We start from the raw sequence: 22,818 nt of genomic DNA on the forward strand, positions 1-22,818 counted from the left end.
GAAGTATATGGAGGTAATCACTTTTGACATTTCCCAAAATACCTTTTACAGCACGTAATGACAAAATAACTTTAGCTATTTCTTTTATGGGGCAAGTCTTATAGAACTTAATAGGGATGAAACTAACAGGATTCTACAGAATTATTTTTAAAAACTTATAGGTTCTAATTTTTCACTGCTTTGCACCTGGGGCAGGGACTTAAAGCTGTACATCCTCTTTGTAGAAATCTAAATGTCTACAAAAGGAGTGAAATGGTTAAGAATCAGCTTGACAATGTATTAGAGTGACTGAATACCCTTTCCATACAGTCCTTAAAACAAACAAATGGAAGTAATTACTTTACACAACATGCAGTCAACCGGTGGAACTCGTTGCCAGGGGATGTTGTGAAGGCCAAAACTACAACTGAGTTCAAAAATGAATTAGATAAGTTGATGGAGGACAGATTTATCAATGGCTATTAGCCAAAATGGACAGGGATGCAACCCATGCTTTGGGTGTCCATAAACCTCCAATTGCTAGAAGCTGGGATTAGATGATAAGGATTGGATCACTCGAAATTGCACTGATCTGTTCATTCCCTCTGAAGCACTTGCCTCTGTCAAAAAGGATACTGGGCTAGATGGACCATTGGTCTAATCCAGTATGGCTATTTGTGTGCTCTTCCTATACAATTTTGTATTGGAGAAATTAAATTCTTTACTAAGGGAATCCACTATTAAAAAGAATAGAATTATTTCCAACTTTATATTTAAAGAAAGGGGAGAACTGGCTCTCAGTACAATAAATTCACAAGGTCCAAATATGAATAGCTATTTAAGCCAACACTGTTTAAACAGGTCATGACTCTAGATTTTAATATCTTTCCGTTACAGTTACCACACAGTATTCTTGATGTCTATGCAGGCTAACAGCAAAGGTTAGTTATACTGCACAGTAATATGTAAAATGTGACATTTGACAAAAATAGGTCATTTGGAAACCACTTGCAGAGTATTCAATAAATTGCAGGTTGTCAACCTTGAAGCCATGGACCACTTTTGAAAAGTAGAGAAAATATGGACCACCAGCCATTTATTAACATACTCCTAATATTTGTCAGCAATTCATTACAATTCAATGAAAAATTAAATTGAAAGTGATAGTGATGTATTTAGTTATATTGTAAATTACAGTGGCTGTTCCTTAATGTGGTCAGTCTGGTGCAAGAGGTAATTGAGTACAAGTTATAATCTTCAACTGTATTGCTGTGTAGCTCCAGAGTCCTTTGGAGAGCCCATACCACATTTTTGGGTGGGTGGGAGAAGGGAGCAGAAAGAGCTCATCTACTCAGGGTGGCTCTGCTCTGCCCCCTCCTGTCTTGTGAGTAGTGGATTGGCTCTTTTCTGCTCCTCCCACCTCTCCTCTCTGTCCCTGCAGGCGTAGCCTGGGAAGGGTGGGGGATTGAATGGCCCCTTCTGGATCCACAACCCCTCCAGATCTAAAAGGTGGGGGTGAAGAACCATCCTTGAAACTCTCTCCCCAGGCCTGGAAGGTGGGAGGAACTTTCAGAGCTTCAGGAAGAGCAGAGGTGTGCTGAGGATCAAGGGTAGGTCTGGGGCGTACACAATGGATGTGGGGTTGGGTGTAGGGACAGATTGGGGAGGGGTTGTGAGATACAGAACTAGTTAGTGGGGAGGGCTGGGGACACAGAATTGTGTGGTGTATAGTGTATGGTTTTTTAGGGCTTGGAGTATAGACAGTTCAGTTGCCTGTCATGCAAAGGGCTTGTTAGAACATTTAACTCCCCCCCCCCCCCCCCCTTCATATGAAAGGGAGTGAGACTGGTTGATTCGCACAGATGCTTTTAATAACATAGCAGTGACCATAGTGCTTCAAAGACTTGTATGGTTAATTTTCAGACAACCAATTAGTAGACCAACAAAAACTCATCTATAGGTAGTTAACCACTGCAAGAAAAAAACTCCTTTATTAGGATAAGGGTGTATGTTTTAATGAGTAATAACAAAATACTTTCTTCTATGACTATCATGGCATGTCTGGAGCTTACTTCTGTATGTAGCCTAATTAAGCTGTTTACCGTGTACCATTAATGAAATTATGATCTATAAATCCTAAACTAGAGATGGAAAATCTCTCTTAAGAGCATAGAGGTCAGATTCTCAACAGGTGTAACTCCATTGACTTTAATGTAACTAACTTACATCTGCTGAGGAATTGTCACTACATAGAGTTCATCTCTCTGCTGCTGCCTCTGCCAGTCAGGATCATATCAGATATTAAACTGACAGTAGAATTTGTCTGGTTAAAAGGCCCCGAGTATCGGAAGATTGATAGTCCATTGTTGAATCTGCTATCCCGTACTTGGTACTACAAAAATCTCACTTATTCATAGTTGCTACACTAGTAAAGATAGGCTTTACAAGGGCCATCTGTCCTCCGACATCAGGACATAGTGATCGCCAGCTAAGATCAGGAAGAAACCCCATGCTGGCACCTGAGATCAGATTTCCTCTATATTAAAACTTTGTAGTATCTTGTGTGTTAACTGTGGGTAAGTAAGTGTTCCTTTTTTATCAGGGATGCCTGAAATGCATTATGGAAGGGTTTTGGTGGGTTTTTTTTTTTTTTTTTTTTTTTTTTTTTTTTTACCTCTCTGAAGCAAATTTAGTCTGAATACCAGACTACAGTAGATGGACCATAGATCTGCTTGCATATGGCTATTCCTATGTCCATATCAGAATTCTTAGTGCTACTCTACTTCATTTTCCTATGGTGAAAATAAGTGGAATGAAGATCTTCCCAGTGGAGACCCTACTGCTTTCAGAGATGTTGTACCATCTGCACCCGACCCTTGAAGTTCTTCTGCTTCTAAAGGAAGTGCCTCCTGTGGATTCCTAGTGCTCTAGAAGTAGAGCTGATCAGGCAGTCCAGGACTTCTCCTGAAATTCCCCCTGCAGCAGAATATGCCTGTACATATCATCTCATTTGTAACTTTGTTTCCCATTGATCTGTGTTTTCAAGTGATTCGATATGTTGGCCTTGGCATTCTTGTATAAAGTAGCTAGTTCTGGATGGGTTCAAAACATTCTTAATTGTATGAATTTTGAACTCTACCCTGAAAGACTTTATTGGGTATGGTGGGATATTTGTTCACATTTTTAAAGTTTGTCATTGGAATATTTACTTAGATTTTCAACTGTTACAGTAAATTCATTGATACTAGAAGCCTGAGTTTTAATTCCAGTCTGTGAATGAAATCTTTATGCTAATAAACTAGAATGGGAAGTAGAGAACACAGGATAGGAAGAGCACTTGATAATGCGGGTCTGTAAACCTGGCTATTCATTTCATTTCAAGTCTACACATACAAATTTACTAGATAACTTGTTTCTCATTCTAACTTCAATAAATATGTAGATCTGTGATCAGTATGGTAAGTGATGATTAATGACTACCAAATACTAGTGTGTGAGTTTATCTGAGTTAAACTGCTAAAAGGAAAAAAGCTTTTTGCAGTGTTGTAGCAGTGAGGGCCCCAGGATATGAGAGAGACAAAGCAAGTGAGGTAATATCTTTTAGTGGATCAGTTTCTGTTGGTGGAAGGTACCAGCTTTCGAGCTACACAGAGTTGTTCTTCAGGTCTGGGGAAGGAAGCAGAGTATCTGAGAAACAAGCTATTGAATGGACTGATGTAATGAAAACAGGAATTTTGTAACAGACATTGAAAACATTAACAAAATTATGATTATGAAGGTAAAAAGAGCAGTTTCTTTGGATTCTTCTGCTCATGTTCAGCTGATTATCCAACACAACTCCCAAAACTCTTTCAGAGTCACTGCTTCCCAGCAGAGTTTCCCCATCCAGTAAGTATGAGCTACATTATTTATTCCTAGATCTATACTGTGACGGGGTAAGGCCAGATGGCTATAATAAAGTAGTGGGAGACAGATATATTAGCCACAAGCTAAACAAATCCCTGTTACCAGGATAAGCAAATGGCAGCTGCTCCAGGTCAATTAAGATCTTTCCAGAAGGCAGGGAAGACAGCTAGGTTGACTGGGACACCTGAAGCCAATTGGGACTGGCTGAAACGAGTTAAAAACTTTCCAGTTAGTCAGGTGGGGGGGGGGCATCAGGATCTGTAGGAGAAAGCCACACTGTTGAAGAGACTGAGCAGTATAAACCATATCACGCACAAGGAAGGAGGCCCTGAGGTAAGGGTGGAGTGGATATTGAGGAAGTGGGGGGCTGCTGTGGGGAAGTGGCCCAGGAAATTGTACGCATCCTGTTTCTAAAAAGTTAGCTATCGTAGCTGATACTATTAGGGTCCCTGGGCTGGAGCCTGGAGTAGAGGGCGGGCCCGGGCTACCCCCTTCGCCTCCCACCCCGATTAATCACTGAGAGTGGGAGACAGACTGTGCAAAGTAGGATAGCTTCTCCTCACCTCCCTTGCTGGCTTATGATGAAAATGGCTCAGTAGGCTGTGACCCTTGCCTCTAGAAAGAGAGGGTCACAGTGAGCCTCTGAGGCTAGTGAAATCCACCAGGAAACGCAGGACCCATGGAGATAAGGACAGAGCTTTGTCACAATAAATCTACATTAAAACTCCTATTGTTTGTTTGAGCCCGGATTACCAAGCAGTTCCGATTGCTCCATATCAGTGACCTGTCCTCTTCATTATTTACCACCCCTCCAATTTTTGTCTCCTATGTAAACTTTATCAGTGATGATGTTTTCTTCCAGGTCACTGATAAAGATGTTAAATTGTGTAGAGCCAAAAAACTGATCTCTGCGGGACTCCACTGGAAACAAACTCATTCAATAACTATTCTCTATTTACAGTTATATTTTGAGACCTATTAGTTAGCCAATTTTTAATCCATTTAATGTGGCCATGATAATTTTATATCATTCTAGTGTTTTAATCACAATGTCATTCAGTACCAAGTCTCATGCCTTAGAGACGTCCAAGTTTATTACATCAACACTATTGCCTTTGATCAATCAAACTTGTAGTCTCATAAAAAAAATCAAATTAGTTTGACAGGATCTGTTTTCCATAAAGCCATGTTGATTTCCATTAATTACATTACCCTCCTTTAGTTCTTTATTAAATCCCATATCCGTCACTCCATTATCTTACCCAGGATCGATGTCAGGCCGACAGACCTATAATTACCTGGGACATCCCATTTACTCTTTAAAAACTGGCACATTAGCTTTCTTCCAGTCTTCTGGAACTTCGCCAGTGCTCCAAGACCTATTGAAAATCAATATTAATGGTACAGTGACCTCCACAGCCACCTCTTTCAAAACTCTTGGATGCAAATTATTTTGACCTGCTGATTTAAAAATGTCTAACTTTAGTAGCTTTTGTTTAATATCCTCCAGAGTTACTGGTGGAATGGAAAGTGTTATCATCATATGATGAGTAGATAATTTTTTTTTCTCCAAATGAAAAACAGACAGATTTATTGAAAACTTCTGCCTGTTCTGCAATTTTATTTATAATTTTACCATTTCAATCTGGTAATGGACCATTATCATGTCAGGATTCTTCTTGTTCCTAATATTTAAAAAACTGCTTATTGTCCTTAACTCTGTCCACAGATTTCTGTGTGTCCCTTTGCTTCCCTTACCAGTTTTCTACAGTTCCAGACTTTTGATTTATATTCAATACTATCAACTTCCCCTTTCTTTCATTTGTTATACTATATTTTTTTTACAGCTCCCCTCTAAACCAGGTTGGTATGTGGTGTGTGTGTGTGTTTTTGTTTTTTTGTTTAACTAGCACAGCCTTCTTTCTCAAGTGTGGGTTTTTTGGGCATTTAGCAAGGTGTTCTTAAATGATTCCCAATTATCATTCACATTTTTCTGATTAAATTCTTCCTTCCAGATGATTTGGCTCATAATCACTTTCAGCTTTGTGAAATTGGCTCTATTAAAGCTGTGGGGGGGGGGGGGGGGTAGGGGGGAGAAAAAAAATTACTTACCTGGATTTTATTCTGCTTGCACATTATAAATGTGATTGAGTCATGATCGCTTGTACCTAAGCTACCATTAATGTCTTAGTTCTGTTCCTCTTTATCTGCTAGGATAAGGTCTAATATCAAATTTCCCTGTGTTTGTTGCAATACTTTTTGAATTAGGAAATTGTTATCTATGGTGTTTAGACATTCCAAGGATGTTTTCGTACTGGCATGGCTCCTATCCACTCCACTTGAAATTCTTTAAAAACCTGCTTCTTCCAGGAGACCCACAAACACTAACCTGTCATTATGCCAACACCATAGCAGTAGGAAAATAACTCAAAATATGTATCACTATCCTTGGGCCTTGATTTGTGTAAACTCCTAAAAAGGCAGGGATTGTCTTAGTGGCTTGTACAGGGTGGGGCTTACTGTTGGCACTTGACAATAAGTAATGATAAAAAATGAATTGGCCAGAAGAGCTTTGCATGGAAACTCATTGCACCTGTGATGGGTTTTGAACCCAGGCCCGTAGGATTCCTGGGGATGGTCATGCTCCAATCCTCTACCTGGCAGCTTACTGGTATCACCTACAACTAGAAATCCTTGAAGCCCGGCTCAGGAGGCTCCACCTCTGGGCTCCAATTTGTGGAACACTGAAGCTCCTAATTGGCCCAATCCCCGTACTTACGCTAGAAGGAGGAACAGGAAGTCATACATCCAGGCTCTACCCTGCTTTGGACTGCTTAGCCAGCACTACCTTTGTTCCCGGGTCCTGACCTTCTGGTTTCCTAACTCAGCCTGATTCCTGGCATCTAACTTGTGGTTCCTGACCTTGGTGCCTAACCTTCTGGTTGTGAACCCCAGCTGGAGTGGGGACTTGGACCTCACCCTATACTAACCACTAGTCCCATTTGCCTACATCCCAGCCCTGACAGCTTGTATGGACCACACAGTAATCCTCAAGGGCATGGGCCTGGTGCAGGAAGTATGGAACCAGCAGCCTAGTTGCTGCTTTCAGAGGCACCAGACTTTCCCACGCAGGCTGCCCACCTCCAGGTGGATCACCAAGCCCTGCAGGCCAAGTTGTGCAGCTGACTTCAGAAAGCTGGCTGCTGTAGCATCAAGCAAGCCAGCTTTGTGCAGAGAACACCATGCTTCAGACCCAGTCCACTGTGACCCATCTTGGTCAGGTGACCATGGTACCCCTACCATAATGATTCAATGGGAGTTGCCAGTGTTTCTGGGGCTTCGTAAATGAATGCCACCTTCAGTTCTTGTTGCCCCCCCAAATCTACACCTCTGACCTGGCCGAAGTGGGCTTGGTAATCAGTCTGCTGATGGGGGAGGTGTAGGATTGGACCTTCCTCTTGCTGGAGAATAACAGCCCAGTTCTGTCAAACTGGAATGCCTTCCTTTAATCTATATCCACCATCTTCAGTGAACCTCATCCTGCCTATTCAACTGAGGTTACTATAAGGAAATTCAAGCAGGCATAGGGTACCATTGCTACCTACAGGGCACATTTCTGACATCTCACTTTGTACACAGGATGAAACAAGGCAATTCAGTGGTACCGGTTCCAGTGGGGTCCGTGGGAAGAGATCAAAGACTAACTGGCCCATGTGGAGATGCCAGTGATTTCTGGACACTTTCTACCTCGCTATTTGTCTAGATAATTGGTTACCAGAATGAGGGAGGAAAAGAGGATACCTGCAGCCCCCCGTCCATGTACTGTTACCTGAGTGCCTGTTCCAGCCACTGAACTGATGCAGGAGGATGTGGCTCATTGACGGCTCCCTTCCGAAGACCAGGAATGATGCCGTTGGCACCACCTAAGCTTCAGTTGTGGCAAACCTGGCCTCTTCAATTCTGCCTGTCCTGCTGAGCCCCAAGGAACGTGGGAAATGAGTCGCCTCAGGTTCAGTAAAGGGAACCAACTTGGCTCTGAGAAAAGACTTCATCTGCACCTCAGTCCTGAGAGGGCCATGCCCAGAGCTCCGTCTGGAGGTTCTCGCTTGCAGGTGCCTATCTGGCTACACATCCCTGGAGAGGCCCAAAAGATTTTCATGCAACAGGCCCACATCTATTAGGGAACAGCTGACAATGTAATAGATGCAGCAGCAACCCAGGCCCTGCAGATTCCTTTGTGATGGAATGCCACTTTGGACCTAATAGAAACTGTTGATGGCTCCCCTCTGTCTTTGGGTCCAATAATTGAAGAGACAGTTCCCCTGGTAGTTCTTATCCAGGGGCATCGAGAAATATTGCAATTTGGCATAAATCAATCCCCACACTTCCCTCTGATTCTCAGCATCTCCTGGCTGACCCTTCATAATCCCCTCATACACTGACAAGAACAGGAGGTCGGTTTCCCTTCAGAATTCTGTCAAAAGTATTGTGGGGAGCAAACTGACATTGCCCCTGTGCTTGGGCCCTGGAGGACTCAGGTGGAGATGACGACTACAGGGGTACCCACTGAACTATATTGGAACTCTCCCTTAAATATTGTGACAACGCTGATGTATCGGAAAAGAATAATGTGAAAAATCTCCCTCTGTTTTGGGATTAGGACTGCCCCATGGAATTGCAGCTGGGAGCAAAAATACAATTTGGGTGGATTTACACCATGTTGGAATCTTAGCTGGCTGCACTACGTAATACCTCCAGGAGAACCTGGCCAGAGGGTTTGTCCACAAGTCAATGGTCGATGTGCCAGTCCTCTTAATAATGGAAAAAAAAGATGGCAATCTCTGACTCTGTCAACTACCATGCCTGGAACCAGTAGCTGCTACTCCTGATTCTGGAATTACTGGACCATGTAGAGGCCTCACGTATATTCACTAAACTTGGACCTCCTGTGAGCCTATAATCTTGGCCGGGGCGAATGGAAGATGGCTTTCCAAACCTACTTTAAATATTTAGTGATGATGTGCCCTGGCAACCTTCCAACATTTTATCAACTATGTTTTACAAGACCTATTGGATCAGTATGTGGTGGTTTATCTGGACAACCTTGAACAGAACACCATTTGTGTTCTAACAGTCCTGGAGAGGCTATAGCAGCATGGTCACTATGCCACACTTGAAAATTTGTGCTTTTAACCAGCTCTTCACAGAATTCTTTGGCCTTATTCTGTCCTTGGAAGAAATCAAGATGGACCCATGCAAGATCCAGGCTGTCTGTGACTGGGCAGCTCCCTGCAATACATGCAACCTCCAGTGTTTTCTGGGTTTTTCAAATTTCTATCAAGATTTCATTCCAGTTTTCTTTTAATCAAACCAAACCCCTCACCACTTTACTCCAGGAAAAAAAAAACAACAGTTCCGTTGGTCCCCCAAGGCCCAGCATGCATTTGAACAGGTGAAGCTTGCCTTCGCTACTCTCCAATTGGCCCATCCCGATGCCACACAAGCTTTTGGAGTGAAAACTGATCCATTCAGTATAGCGATGGGGCAGTTCTCTCCCAAAGACATGGGTCTGAGCAAGTATTGCACTCGTGTGCCTATTATTATTCAATGAAACTTAGCCCCACCAAACAAAGCTACAAGATCCTGTATAAAGAACTTCTGGCAATTAAGTCAGCATCTTTGGAGTGGTGACATTGTTTAGAAAGGGACTCATCATCTTGTCCAAGTGTTTACTGACCATAAAAACCTGAAGCACTTGTGCAGGGCCAAAGCCCTGAACCAGTGGCAGCTCCGGTGGGTCTTGTTCTTCTCACAATTCAACTTTGCCATTATTTGGGACCAAAAATGGCAAGGCGGACACCCGGTCCCAAAAGGGAGAATAGGGTACTGACCCACAATACCTCAGCCAGCTATGGGCCTGCATTCTTAGCCTCAGAACGTCCTTAATGCGGCTCTCCACCAGGATCTATACACACTTATCCATTCTGCCTCTGGGATTCTGCCCAATGATCATCATAAATGAAGAGCTGCACTACTCCTGGGATGGAGTCATGTTTCCAAATGATCGTATTATGCTCCCCTGGGTCCTGCAAGAGTGGCAGTCCTATGTTATGTCATGCTCCTCTTCCCTCCCCCCCCCCCCCCCCCCCCCACAGCAGGATACTTTGGCCTTCTAGTGCTGAACCCTGGCTGGCATTGTGACCTGGTGCCCTGCCCTACCCTAACAGCAAGTCCTGGCTGCCTATGTTCCAGCCCTGACTGCCTATGTTCCAGCCCTGACGGTGGCCTGTGGAACACACATCCCAAAGTTGTAATGCACTGCTTCTGCATTAATTATTTGGAATATTTCTCCCCATCTCCCATCACCTCGTACTATGCAACAGAATTATACAGAGATACAACAGCAAACAGCTACGTGGTAGTTCATATTGTGCTCCCTGGTTCCAGTACCATGTGGTTTATCAACATTAAATGATGTATAAAAACCTTTATTTAAGGTAGATGTTCATGTGATTTGCTCTTGATTATACATATAAATGTTGTGCCAAAATATTTTTGTAATTACTTTAACTTAATTTTCTGTAACATTGAGTTTCTAATTTGAGCCAACAGAAACAAGGCAATTAAGAATCAAAGCTTTCACTGTATCCTTCAGCCACTTGTTTGGGCCTGACTGTTAGCATGGAGAGTCAGTCATATATACATTTCCTTACTCACTGTATAATTTGGCACAATCTACTGAAAACAAACAGCCTTAAGTCTGATTTCCAGTGTGTTACACAATTACAATAAATAGTAATTTTAATTAACTTGGGTATTGTGCAGAATAAATAATGACACTTTAAATTAGATTTTTACGTTTAATTTGCTTGATTCAAAAGTAGTGACGTAGAAGGAAAAAACGACCAATCTTTAAAATATAGTTTGTTTTGTTTTTTGTTTTTGTTTTTTTTCCCCTACATGTAGAAAAGATGTTGTATGGGTGTATTGTTGCCTGTCTCCTTTTGGGGGGTGGTTGTAAAATAAGTAACATAATAAGTAAGGTGCCAATTTCCATAACGGGACACTACAGGCTCGCTCCCCCCCCCTTCCGCCAGGACTCACCTGCCACCTGCAGAGCCGGGTTGGGAGGAGCTGACTTGGAGCCTGCCTGCCCAATCGGGGCACAGAGGAGTGGGGTTGGGGGGTTGAACCCTGGAGTGAGGGGACAGAGAGAGCCAGGGCCCTGGAAGGCTGAGAAGTCCTGTCGGGCCATCACAGGCAGCAAGCCTGGCTGCTGCCCCCACTCCTCAAATGCTGCGCACAGGAAGGATCGCTTCCCCTGGCGTTGCCAGTACCTATCTCTCTGCCAGAGCCAGGAGCTGGTTCCTCAGATTAAGCTTCTCTCCACCATCTGCTCTTCCTGCTGTCCGGGCGGCGGAGGCCAGTTACTGCAGTAACTGGACTTTTGGTGTCCGGTCAGCAGTACTGACCAGACGCTGCACAAGTCCCCTTTCAACTGGACTTTACAGTCAAAAACTGGACACCTGGCAACCCTATTAATAAGCCTTCTAGTTACTATCTAATAGAAGCTATGCTGGACTTTACAATGCTACTGCTAACATATGAAACCTTTCCACTATAGTTACAAGTTTTAAAAATCTATATCTTGACAGTCATAAGACTCTGTTCCTTCAGATCCAGTATGAAGTACAGTAAGAGGAAACCTTAGGAGCCCATATGTTTAGGTGTAATATGAGAGATTTCTATAAATCAGAGTAGTCTATTTTCTGAGTTAACTAGTTGACTGCTTGGTCCTGTGCTGCAATTGTGTGTGCCTTTATGAAGGGTCAGTGCTTTAGATCTTCAGTAGGAAAGAACAATGTACATGGTACACAGGATACCATTGGAGGTATTTTTGCTCTGGCAATGTGTACAATAAACAAGTATGAAACAGGTAGTGTAGTCATTTTACGTTTAATACATTTTTCAATGTATTTAGATGTATGAGGAATAAAAAGGGATGCTGATCCAAGGTTCTAGTTGTCCCTACTATAAATTGCAACAACAAAATTAATTCACCCACATAAGACCAAACTTCCCTCTCGATAGTGCTCCACATTTGATTTTCCTCAAAAAGTGTGCCTCTGCAACAATCTGTGTAAATAGATGCACCGTGCAGCATGTCCGGAAAGCCAGTAGATTTGGGATATTGGAGATGTGAAGGGGGAAGCCTGTTCTAGGCTTACAGAGAACTCGACTGACCGCTCTTTCACACCGAGAGAGAGCAAGCTCCAGTGCCTCTGCTGTAACATGTGTCTCCGTATGGCACAAGGAGAGAGGTGGTCTCTCAAGTAGTAAGGCTCCAAGACATTTAGAGCTTTATAAATCAAAACCAATACCATCAAATACAACATCCTAATGATGGTCAAAGCAATTCCCACTGAAGAAGGAAGCCAGCATTCACAATACTTTGAATTTTGATCTCTTTCTAGTATCCCCTCAGATTGCATTGGAGATGGAAATTATTGAGCTCCTTTTTTCCTTTTCTATCCTATTCCTATAGAAATTCAATAAACAGCTATGAATTGCAGTTAGAAAATTTGATGTACTTTAATGAGGTTTTCACCACTCTTGTTGGCCCTGCAGCTTTTTGTGGTTTCTCACTCCTAGTAAAATATATCTTTAATAGTCTCTGTTTGGTTTTTTTGGCAATTCTTGTGGCTTGTACAATGACTCAGGAGCCACAATTCGCTGCATTTGCCGTTGAACTGAGTCCTTAAAGATGGATGATCCCAATGGATACTACAAGAAGGCAAAGGGTTTAAATGGCAAAAAAATTCCATTCAGCCATATGTGCATATCACTTTGACCTGAGGAAGAGCTCTGTGAAACTTAAAAAACACCAACAGGGTGGTTTAATAAAAGGTATTACCTCACCTACCTCTCAACACACAACATCGTTTATTAACTTAAGCTTTGAATTATGTATAATCCTTTTCTGCATGCGTACAGGCCCAAGTGCCCAAGTCTATAAATAAATGTCTTTAAACAAAAATAATAATTTTGGGGGTGGATTGTACACCAGAAAAACTGAAACCAAAATATCTTTTTGTCTATAAAACCTCTAATGGTTTGATCCTGCCACAGTTTCAGTCATTCTCATTTTGGTCATTTTAACTTGTAACAGTCACTTTGGGGTCAGATATGCCAGTGAGACCATAATATTGTGGCAATTGTATTTTTAAACATACTTGGCTTCCTGTTCAGCTAATATGTTGCAAATTTCAGCTGCCTGTGGTAATTTAGAAACAGCATGGCATATTTTTATTCCCAGGCTATTTTCCCCTTTGCAAGAATTTATTATTGTATGATTTCATTTTAATAGTTCTCCTAAAAAGGAACATTAAAGACAATTCCAAAAAGCCTTAGTGGCTTATTTATGGGTTTACTCATGATGTGCTGCTACTGAATGTGAACAAAATCCTAGATGCATCCTGGAAAACAAACTGAGTACTGAAAGCTTGGTGTTGATATAAAAACATGCATACACAACACACTAGGTAATGCATGTGAAAGAAACAGATGACAGGAAAGAAAATTCAAAGTGAAGGCTGTGTTTTTTGTCTTTAATTCAGCCTGGTTTGCTTAGGTATCTAAGCACATATGGTGGAAAGGTCACTTAGTTATTTGAAACCACTGCAATACACAGTACCTGCTTAGGCATAATGGGACTTGTAAGGACATAGTGTCATTCTTCATGTCCGATGTCCTAGCTAATATCATTTGTGTCAGACTTTATCTAGCTTACTATAAATGTAGATCTTTAGGAAAATATGTTAGTCAGTATGTTCTGTGTTAGTGTAACTTAATTCACACACTATAAATTATATATCAGAAAAGAGAAAATCTTTATACTGAAAGGAACATAAATTTAGGGAAAGAAACCTACGCTGCACCAGAAGGGATGTTTCAGTCTATTGTATAGAAGTATATTTTCAAAATATTTAAATCAGTTTATTGACACTGTAATGACTCTCTCAGATCCTCTTTTGCAGAAGCATGATTGTTGTGTGCTTAGTGATGTACTAATGCATGTTGCTTAAAACTTTAAAAAATATTACTTTTGATTAATCCTAGTATGTATGTTACTTTTACATAGAGCAAAATAGCATCTTAGCACCTAGTCCCATGCACTGCCCTGAATACATGTTGTTTGTAGCAGCCTCTTCGTGCCCTACTTTTGTTGTAGTGCACAACCAAGGTAGCCGTGATCACTCAACATACTATGCCTCTACCCCGACAAAATGCGACCCGATATAACACGAATTTGGATATAATGTGTTAAAGCCGCGCTCCAGGGGGGGCGGGGCTGCGCACTCTAGTGGATCAAAGCAAGTTCAATATAACGCGGTTTCACCTATAACATGGTAAGATTTTTTTGGCTTCCAAGGGCAGCGTCATATCGGGGTAGAGGTGTATATTGTGCTACATGGTGGTTGCACCCCTTCTGCCCTAAAAGTACTGACTTACTATTACAGAAGCAGCATATTGAGGGCCCCAGGCTTAAATTTGACACCACATATTGTCAGACTTTTTCTTTAACTAGTCATTAAATATATTGGACACATTCCACATTGATTTGCCTCCAGTGCTACCAGTGGAGGTTGCACAAGATGTAAGCACAGAATCTGCTCCAATAAATATATTAACACAATTTTACACTGGAACTCCTCCGTAGCTAGTGTATGTGTCGAAGTGCAGTTACATGCAACATCCAAATCAGGGCAGAGGGTTAATTGTTTTGAGGGGTGGGTTTTTTGGTATGTTTGGATTGGAAAAAAATAATTTACTAAATATTGTCAGTGAAACTCAGTGGCTGAACTAAAACTATCCTCTCCTCTCCCTCCCCCCAACCGCACCTCATCCATCTAATCAACTCAGACATAACTATTAAAATGTCCATTCTGGTCAGTGTGTAAGCAGTGAGGGAGACACAGTGCAACATTCAGGCTGTATGCCTTCCTCCACTGAGCTCCCCATCATATTACAGCTCCCGTCTACTGTAATGTCTCTCTTGTCACGTTTATTTGAAATAGCAAAATTAAATGTAAATACCAGAAACTACTTGCTTACATCGTCTATATAAATAAATATTTTAAATATATAATTTTTAAAATAAGAGTTGTGTTTAAATTATAACTCTTAATGTGCTTGGAAACTAAAGTATTCTCTCTGGGTATGGGAGGGCAGTTATTTCATGTCTTAGTATTGTAGTAATTTGTATGTACCCTGCAGGCAGTTTGATGCTGGAGCAAGTGAGAGTCTTTCTTGTGGTAACAGAAGACTGCTTTGCACTCGATTCTTCTGGTGTCTGTTGCAATATCTATCTATTGGTCACTCATCAAGCTGTGTTCCTTCCCTGTTTAGCTGATCAAGTCTCAGCGGAGTGCGTATTTCACCATCCTACATGTCTGTTTTTTGTCTGTGTAAAATGAGCAAGGATCTATCTTTGAACACGGTCTGAATGAGCTCTCCCATGACCTCTAGTGATGAGCTGGGGGAAAAGACTTGAGGAACAGCCTGTATTTGCATAAAGATACCTACTCTGCCTAGGTATTCAACAGAGGGAACTGCTTTGCCAAAGTGATAAATTTTGGCTGCTGTTTGGGTTACAAATCACTTTACTATTGAGTGCAGGGGTAATGCGATGTTGTTATCCTCATTGTATGAGTAATGGGCAGCAGAACTATACTTAGCCTGTTCTGATTGAGGAGTTCCCCCTAAACTAACCTCACTTGCTAAGCAGTGGGTAGGGATGCCAAATCCCAGTGAAATTGAGGGGAGGGGGGGGGGATGGACGACAGATGTTCCCATCTAGTGATGTGGCTCGGCCTAAGGAGACCTAGACACCATTTGATCCTCCTATCTCCACTGTTTAAAGATAGAATTAATTAGACTCCATTACGAATCATAGTTTTATTCAGTGATCACTAGAGCTGAAATCCGATAACCAGTTGCAGAGCCTTGGATTTGATATGGAACAGTGTTGCAGTGAAAGTGCAGGTGGTGCAGTCTCTAACCGTGAGATTCCCCACTACCCTCTGAAACCACTGAATGGTGGAACCTCAGAATGGTGAGGCCTCATCTGGAGTACTGTGTCCAGTTTTGGGCCCCACACTATAAGAGGAATGTGGAAAAATTGGAAAAAGTCCAGCGGAAGGCAACAAAAATGATTAGGGGGCTGGAGCACATGACTTATGAGGAGAGGCTGAGGGAACTGGGATTGTTTAGTCTTCAGAAGAGAAGAATGAGGCGGGATTTGATTGCTACCCTGTTTCCCCGAAAATAAGACATCCTCCGAAAATAAGGCCTACTTACAGTTTTGCCTCTCGTTGTAATATAAGGCATCCCCCCGATAATAAGACCTCCCCGATAATAAGGCATCCACCGATAATAAGGCATTTTTCATTTCTGAAAAATAAGACATCCCCTGAAAATAAGACCTAGCGCATCTTTGGGAGCAAAAATTAATATAAGACACTGTCTTATTTTCGGGGAAACAGGGTACTTTCAACTACCTGAAAGGGGGTTCCAAAGAGGATGGATCTAGACTGTTCTCAGTGGTGGCAGATGACAGAACAAGGACTAATGGTCTCAAGTTGCAGTGGGGGAGGTTTAGGTTGGATATTAGGAAAAACTTTTTCACTAGAAGGGTGGTGAAGCACTGGAATGGGTTACCTAGGGAGGTGGTGGAATCTCCTTCATTAGAGGTTTTTAAGGTTGGGCTTGACAAAGCCTGGCTGGGCTGATTTAGTTGGGGATTGGTCCTGCTTTGAGCCTGGGGTTGGACTAGATGACCTCCTGAGGTCCCTTCCAACCCTGATATTCTATGATTGTACGAATGTGACATCACAGCAGAGACAACGGTAGCTGAGTGGGCAGCAATGGCAGATAGAACAGCAGCAACTGTGATCCAGTTGCAAAGGCACAGCAGCTGAGCATTGTTCAATGCCTTCCCCTGGGGTTGGAGGTGACCTCTGGTCTTCACTGACCAAAGACAGCAACTGCGAGTGGGATGCAGTGGAGGGAGAGGGGAGTGATATGTTAAAAGAACATTTGTTGTCTGACTTTCATGCTGCAAGGTGAGAAACTGAGGCAAAAGACAATGCCCAATGTACTCTGGGGTGGGTGTTTACTCATGCTCATACACTTTTGAATTATGGTTGTGGTGGTTTTCCTAATTTAATGCTGGGTTCCTTTTCCTTTTTAATTACAAATTTCTTTGCTATACACAGATTCAGTGCTTTCAAGTGAGGAAGTGTTGCCTCTTAGAGGTGTCCAGAGGTGGTGTTTAATTTTCCTAGATTACGAAGTGGGGACTCGAACCGGTTCAGGTTTGTATTGTTAAGAGGAACCCCTAGATATTGAACCTGGCCCTTGTTGCTACCAACTCCACATGGCAGGAGGGTTACATATCTATAAAACGCATGTACTTGCCTTAAGTGTGTGATTTGTCCTGAGGAAATAGTTTGATCCTGACCAGGTCTACTGGTTGTAGTTCTGTGAGGTCTTTATTCTGTTGGTCATAGTAGGCTTTAAACGTCCCTTTCTTTTAGTCTGTCACTCCAGTGCACTCCTACTCTATCAGTCCTATTTCTTGTGACTTTCCATTTTCTCTCATATGAAGTAGTGGATTATATAAAAAATGTCACATGCCCTCTCTTCGTGCAAAGTCCTGCTATGTTGACTTGTTTTTACCTTTTGAAATATGCAGGCTGCTAGGATAGCTTGCCCCAAAATGGTAGGGTGTTCACTGTGCACAATGACAATGATAGAGAGATCTACTTTTTTTTTATCGTGAATAAAGAGGCTCTTAGGCCCTGATCCTGCAAATCCTTACCCATGTACTGAACTTTAAGGCCATGAGTAACCTCACCGATTTCGTTGGGACTACTCACATGCTTTAAAGTTAAGCATGTGTGCAACTATGTGCAGGATGTCTGTCTTGTACATGAAGTGTAACCAATTTTCAGACTGAAGGCCTTCAGCTGTAACTGTATGGGCACTGGGGACATCTCTGTGATTCCCTTTTCTGCGTTATGGCATAATGGCTTGGCCACTCTCTTTTTTTTTTTTTTTTTTAAGTCAAAGTACCACTTAGAGGTGGCATTAAGAACCCTTCACTTAATGAACGTTACTTTTTAAATTGAACCAAGTTTTCACTTACATCTGTTCTTCATGTGTCTTAAACACAGTTTCTCTGTGTCGTAGAAGTGTGACATTTAAAAATAGCTAACTGAATTTGAAGATGACGTATGAGGCAAATTTGCTTATGGTTGGGTTATAAACTTGAAAATATAGGCGTTATCACATGGATAGCTACAGTCACATGAAGGTCCCTGCTATAGTAACAGACAGTGTAATTTTGATAAGATGCATTTTTGATGTAGCATTCTTAAAAGCTGATACTTAAAAATTAGTATTAATTATGTCTCTCAATTGCTGTTAATTATATTTTTAGGAAGTTTTGGTCTCCAGAAGCTTAAACAGAATGATGTTATCTCTGGGTTTAGAGGCTATGTATGTATTCATCTTTTAAACAGGGATTTTAATTTACATTGACAGTCAATGATAGAAAATGGGACCATGCACTGATTCTGCAGTATAATCCCTCATTAATGTTTCTTTTTGTAATTGAGCTGATGGCAGAATTTTCATATGCAGTATTTGTATAACTTTACTTTTCTGTAGGTCACAAGTGAAAATGAGTTGGATGGTCCCATCCTAAATCTCCCATTTGTGCACATCACAAAGCTACCATACATTCTGCAACAATTCAGCCTGTCACTCTTTGCACCTTAGTTCTGATTTCCAATACCCTTGCTATTCCATTCCAGGGTCTGCCTCAAACAAAGGCAGAGCTGAGTGGTGAATCTGTAACAATGCCTTATCTTTGTTATGCTAGGCGCATGCCATGCTATTGATTCTTCAGTATTAAGACCTAAATTCACTCCCAAATTTAAAAGGGGAATAATGTATGAACAGTGTATATTTCTAGACCTGACTTTCAATTGGCTACAGATTTTCTTCACTATAAAGTGCTTTACAAAAAGTTGGAGCTCATATGAAATAACAATGTCTGGGGGCTTGGGTTTCTTTTTTGGGGCGTGGGGGGTTTATTTTTGTTTAAAAAAAATTTTTTTTTGAAAAGATCCTTTGGTACATTCTGACTTGAGGTTGGAAATTATTGGTTAACTACTCTCTCTAAACATACTTACATTCAGAAGGCTCAAGTTCAGTAAACCCAAAGTTTAACTTAATATATCAATAAATAAAATGAACAGAAAAGTGAATTAAACAGACTGATAGTAATATGTCCAGTAATAAAACAAGTTATATATTTTTATTTATATGCTATTCTGTGGTGCTTATCACTATAGTGTCATGCATACATTGACCATCTTGTGAGACTGGGAAAAATTATTCCCATTTTACAGCTGAGTTCCTAAGGCACGTGAAACCAACAGATCTCTGAAAGAGTCTGGGATGTGAGGCTGGATTTAGAGGCAGGTGACTCAGATGAGTGCCTGGAGTGCTGGGCTAGGCGTTGCTGGGTTAGGGGTGCTGTTTTTGTTGTTAGTGAAAAAAGGGGAAATAGAATGTTTGAAGTAACATGTTTCAGGTCTTCTGTATGTGGATTCATTTTTCATTAACCTCCTAGAATGTTCTGGACCTTTGTAGAATCTTGTGAAAAGTTCCAGACTTTTTGAGAACTAAGTTTTCCTCAAACCTTCTAGAATGTTGTCAACCATGCCCTTGTGGGTATATATGGGGTGAGGCATTGCAGTTGGTTGGTGAGATATAAGAACAAACTGAAGCGAAATGAGAGCCCTGCTGTGAACCTTGTTTTATTCTGTAATTGTGAAAGTGTACTTGTGTTTTAAGACTTGAAGAGTGTAAGTAGCGACTAATAAAGGACATATTTAATGAGACGCCAGAGATATCTATCAGATCCCTGATATCTATCTGATCCCTATCTACACAACAATATAAAAGAAATACTGTTACATTTGCCATGCTTAACGCGTAATGTTTGACTTTAAAGACTGCAGAACACAGACTCTTGCTCTCCCTAATACCGTTTTCCCCTGTAAAAAATAAAAGATGCCACCGAAGAAGCCTTCAGGAGCTCCGTATAGGAAGTGAAAAGCTCAATTGCAATCTAGTTTGCAGCAAGGGGCAAATGTAATGGGAAAATATCTGAAACAGAACAACATAGACGGGGCGTTAGGCAGTAGTGATCGTCCCGGTGCAGAAGAAATTGAGGAGCGAAGCGTAAATGATGGAAGTCCTATTACTGAGGAATTAGTAGATTTACCTGAAGATAAGGAATGGAGATGTGAGGAAAGTGATGGAGAATATAAGCTGAATACATACACTTTTTTTTTTTTTTTTTTTTTTTTTTTTCAGATCTACTCATTCATCATTCTGCATGTTACCTGTGAGCTGCTTCCTTCCTTATAGTTTATGAACAGTGTACGACTTTCTTGTAGCCCCTTTGCGCTGGGCACTTTGGAAAGTATTGTACTTCGATAAATTTGCCAGTGTACTCTCATGAGTGCCAATTTGTTGGGGGAATCCTAATTTTTATCATAAGTTATATTACTGCAGAAAGGCAATTAATTATTACTACCTTTAATACATTTTGGCTAAAAACTGATAGATTGCAGCATTGGGTAACCCATAAAATAAAGGTAAACTCCTCCCTTCTGTATAAATCAACCAGAACAAGTCTATAGTATTTCATTATATGCTTGTTGCTGTATAAAAGTAAAAAATAAAAGATATGAATCCTACATAAAATTGAGAATGTTGTCAAATGCAGAACTACAGGAGCTCTGCTGTACAAATTGAACCAAACTCTGGTCAGCGTTTAACTGAGGGCATATTTTGGCCCTTTGTGTAATTTCAATAGTTTTTTCTAGGTACAGACCTTACGCTAAATTCTGCCCTTGAATGTGAGGCTGGTGTTCCCCTGAAGCCACTGGGTGCCACACACTTGCATCTGAGGGTTGAATTTGCCCCTCCCAGGCTTCAGTAAGTAAATCACACTCCGGGTGTGACTGAATTTTATACAGTCCCCTGTGAGGAATGTTTTAGACCCTTGTGAGAGTGGATATTGTGAATGATACTTGAATAGCTGAAGTTTGGCAAGCTGTTGATGGATCCTGTTAGGGATTAGAGGAGTAACCCACAAGCAAGAACATGGAGAAAACAGCAATACATCTGTCAGCAGACAGTTGATGACATCTGTGCTGGGATGGGATGAAAGGAAATGTGTTTCCACCCCTACTCCACCGCCTTTACCCCTACATTCAGCTTCTGGTAAAGGGATTATCATGTTGTTGAATGTCAGTTGTTTCTTTAACACACTGGATTTCATCCTGATAGAATAAATGGCATAGACATCAGTGCATTTGGTTACAACATGTCGAGAAGTTGGCAGTCTCTGGATGAAATGGGACCAATGTTGTCTTCATTCAGTTAAGTCTGCTTTAGTTGTGCACAGCCTAGCTGGGAAATAGTATTGCTTAAGGAAGGTTGTTCTTTATAGTGGAAAAAACTCAGTATTCATTGTAGACAAAATGAAAATTATTTTCTTTGCGAAATTGTTTGAGAAAGGGGGGAAAAACATGAAAGGCTGGGAGAGTATGAGAGAGCACACAATTGAAATTTTTTTTGATAACCAGCTTCAGTGAGGTTTTTTTTTTAATTTTTAGGAAAATTGCAATTCAGAGGCATTTTCTTGTATTAAAATGCTAAGGAGTGAAAATAAGCACTGCAGCTATATTTTTCTATGGTAGCATTTCATTAAGAACCATACAGTACATTCTCATAATTTGATGAGGATCAGCATTGGTTTCCATGCACTACCTCATGCATGGGTTTTAATCTTTTTTTGTTTTTGTTTTTATGAATATTCCTTAAAATTACAGGTGTGTGTTTTGTTTTTTATTTTTTGTTTTCAGTCCCAATAAGTAAACAGAACATGGACATGATAAAGCCTCAGTCTTATCCTTTCAGCAGCAAGCTAGTGCATGCATGAATGAGTGCATGCACCCTGGAAAATGCATCTTCTGTCCAGGGTATTCTGCTAACAGACGGTAGGCCTCTGCACAGGTAGTCACTTTACAGCAGTCTGGGGTGCATTTTTCTGCTGTTTCGAGCAGAAGCAAGGTCTGTATCTATTTGCTGTTAGCTGATGATGACAGCATATGGGTTAACTGTTTTGAGGCTAGACTTACCTGGCTCTTAGCTGACCTCAAGATCATGAGGCATGTTGTGGGCCTATCTCCCCTACTGTAATCTTGTGTCTGGACTGCTTGCGTAAGACCTGAGCCAATGCCCATTTAAGTCAGTGGGAGTCTTTTGTTGAACTTCAATGCATATTGGATTGGGCCCATAGTGAGCAAATTGTCCCATGACCAGTTGAGCACATAATTTCTCCTTCCCACAATGTGCACCAATGGGCAGGATTTAGCTCTAAACCAAGCAGTAAAAGAAACGATGGCTCTAATAGTAGTTTGACTTTCATTAATCTTTTATAAAATATGCGCCAAATTATCTGTTCCTCAATCAAGCAAAACCTCTGACTTAAAGGCTTTCACCCTATATATTGTTGGTACTGTACTTCTGAATAGTACTGCACATAAACTAAAAGCACACAGTTAACAATACCTAATGTCATGGAAGAGGATTAACTATTGATCGTACAGTACTATAGAATAGATCTATGACCATCTTAGCTAGCCTCTCATTCCAAGAAAAAATACAGAATAGTAACACTAAAACTCATAATTAAAAATAGTAAAGGGGAGAAAGGAGTGAGGAGGAAAAATGCAGATAAGAAAATCTATCTGCAAAATTAAATCAAAGATGCAAAATTTCAAA

At 41.1% G+C, this 22,818-nt stretch overlaps 1 protein-coding gene and 1 long non-coding RNA gene across 16 annotated transcripts in view; both read left to right on the forward strand.

Moving 5' to 3' along the window:
• Positions 1-22,818, forward strand: part of RBMS3 (RNA binding motif single stranded interacting protein 3) — a 917,250-nt gene that overhangs the window by 169,326 nt on the left and 725,106 nt on the right. The gene's annotated exons all lie outside the window — the stretch shown is intronic.
• Positions 874-5,722, forward strand: LOC135981356 (uncharacterized). Its single transcript, XR_010598345.1, has 3 exons — positions 874-920; positions 1,421-1,589; positions 2,788-5,722. It is a non-coding gene; the product is annotated as an uncharacterized LOC135981356 (long non-coding RNA).

The sequence above is a fragment of the Chrysemys picta genome, chromosome 2, assembly GCF_011386835.1.
Source record: "Chrysemys picta bellii isolate R12L10 chromosome 2, ASM1138683v2, whole genome shotgun sequence".
Lineage (NCBI taxonomy): Eukaryota > Metazoa > Chordata > Testudines > Emydidae > Chrysemys > Chrysemys picta.